Source organism: Coffea arabica, chromosome 11e, assembly GCF_036785885.1.
Source record: "Coffea arabica cultivar ET-39 chromosome 11e, Coffea Arabica ET-39 HiFi, whole genome shotgun sequence".
NCBI classification, from domain to species: Eukaryota; Viridiplantae; Streptophyta; class Magnoliopsida; order Gentianales; family Rubiaceae; genus Coffea; species Coffea arabica.
In genome coordinates, this window is record NC_092331.1 from 7,945,999 (window position 1) to 7,948,498 (window position 2,500).

The following is a 2,500-nucleotide window of genomic DNA, read 5'->3' on the forward strand; positions in this document are numbered from 1 at the left end:
CGTGCGGCCTAAGGCCCACCGCCTAGCCGTGAGGGGCACCGTCGTGCGTTTTTCCAGCATGGCTCCAGAGGTTTACCCGTGGCCTTGGGAACAAAACCCCACGGCAGTCGTGCGTTTTTCTTGCCGTCGGTGCGGCCGTCGTGCCCATGCCTTAGCCAATGCAAGGCAACGGCCGTCGTGCGGCCTAAGGTCCACCGCCTAGCCATGAGTGGCACCGTCGTGCGTTTTCCTTGCCATCGGTGTGGCGTCGTGCCCATGCCTTAGCCAATGCAAGCAACGGCCGTCGTGCGGCCTAAGGCCCACCGCCTAGCCACGAGGGGCACCGTCGTGTGTTTGTCTTGCCATCGGTGTGGCATCGTGGCCATGCCTTTGCCAACACAAGGCAACGGCCGTCATGCGGCCCAAGGCCAACCGCCTAGCCACGAGGGGCACCGTCGTGCATTTTTCTTGCCGTGGGTGTGGCGTCGTGCCCATGCCTTAGCCAACGCAAGGCAACGGCCGTCGTGTGGCCTAAGGTCAACCGCCTAGCCATGAGGGGCACCGTCGTGCGTTTTTCTTGCCGTCGGTGAGCCATCGTGCCGATGCCTTAACCAACGCAAGCCAACGGCCATCGTGCGGCCTAAGGCCAACCGCCTAGCCATGAGGGGCACCGTAGTGCATTTTCCTTGCCGTCGGTGTGGCCGTCGTGCCCACGCCTTGGCCAACGCAGGGCAACGGCCGTCGTGCGGCCTATTGCCCACCTCCTAGCCGTGAGGGGCACCGTCGTGCATTTTCCCAGCATGGCTACAGAGGTTTACCCGTGGCCTTGGGAGCAAAACCCCACGGCAGTTGTGCTTTTTTCTTGCCGTCGGTGAGGCCGTCGTGCCCATGCCTTAGCCAATGCAAGGCAACGGCCGTCGTCCGTCCTAAGGCCCACCGCCAAGCCGTGAGGGGCACCGTCGTGCATTTTTCTTGTCGTCGGTGTGGCCGTCGTGCCCACGCCTTAGCCAACGCCGGGCAACGGCCGTCATGCGGCCTAAGGCCGCCATGAGGGGCACCGTCGTGCGTTTTTCCAGCATGGCTACAGAGGTTTACCCGTTGCCTTGGGAACAAAACCCCACGGCAGTCGTGCGTTTTCCTTGCCATCGGTGAGGCCGTCGTGCCCATGCTTAAGCCAATGCAGGGCAACGGCCGTCGTGCGGCCTAAGGCCCACCGCCTAGCCATGAGGGGCACCGTCGTGCGTTTTATTTGCCGTCGGTGTGGCATCGTGCCCATGCCTTAGCCAACGCTAGGCAACGGCCGTCGTGCGGCCTAAGGCCAAACGCCTAGCATCGTGCCCGTGCTTTAGCCAACGCAGGGCAATGGCCATCGTGCGGCCTAAGGGCAACCGCCTAGCCACGAGGGGCACCGTCGTGTGTTTTTCTTGCCATCGGTGTGGAATCGTGCCCATGCCTTAGCCAACGCAAGGCAACGGCCGTCATGCGGCCTATGGCCGACCGCCTGGCCATGAGGGGCACCGTCGTGCGTTTTTCTTGCCGTCGGTGTGGCCGCCGTGCCCATGCCTTAGCCAACGCAGGGCAACGGCCGTCGTGCGGCCTAAGGCCCACCGCCTAGCCATGAGGGGCACCGTCGTGCGTTTTATTTGCCGTCGGTGTGGCATCGTGCCCATGCCTTAGCCAACGCTAGGCAACGGCCGTCGTGCGGCCTAAGGCCAAACGCCTAGCATCGTGCCCGTGCTTTAGCCAACGCAGGGCAATGGCCATCGTGCGGCCTAAGGGCAACCGCCTAGCCATGAGGGGCACCGTCGGCCGTTCTTCTTGCCGTCGGTGTGGCCATCGTGCCTATGCCTTAGCCAACGCAGGGCAACGGCCGTCGTGCGGCCTAAGGCCCACCGCTTAGCCATGAGGGGCACCGTCGTGCGTTTATCTTGCCGTCGGTGTGGCATTGTGCCCTTGCCTTAGCCAACGCAAGGCAACGGCCGTCGTGTGGCCTAAGGCCTACCGCCTAGCCATGAGGGGCACCGTCGGGCGTTTTTCTTGCCGTCGGTGTGGCATCATGCCCTTGCCTTAGCCAACGCAAGGCAATGGCCGTCGTGTGGCCTAAGGCCTACCACCTAGCCATGAGGGGCACTGTCGTGCGTTTTTCTTGCCGTTGCCTTAGCCAACGCAAGGCAACGGTCGTCGTGTGGCCTAAGGCGCACCGCTTAGCCATGAGGGGCACCGTCGTGCATTTTTCTTGCTGTGGATGTGGCGTCGTGCCCATGCCTTAGCCAACGCAAGCCAACGGCCGTCGTGCGGCCTAAGGCCTATCGCCTTGCCATGATGGGCACCGTCGTGCGTTTTTCACGTCGTCGGTGTAGTGTCGTGCCAATGCTCCGTCATGCGGCCTAAGGCTCACCGCCTAGCCTTGTTTTCGCTTATTTTTATCTTTTTAAGCATACATGTTGAGTCTCGTTAATGTCCACCGCCGTATGTCTTTGAAATTCATAAATTGCTTTTTTTTTTAATTAAACTATATTTT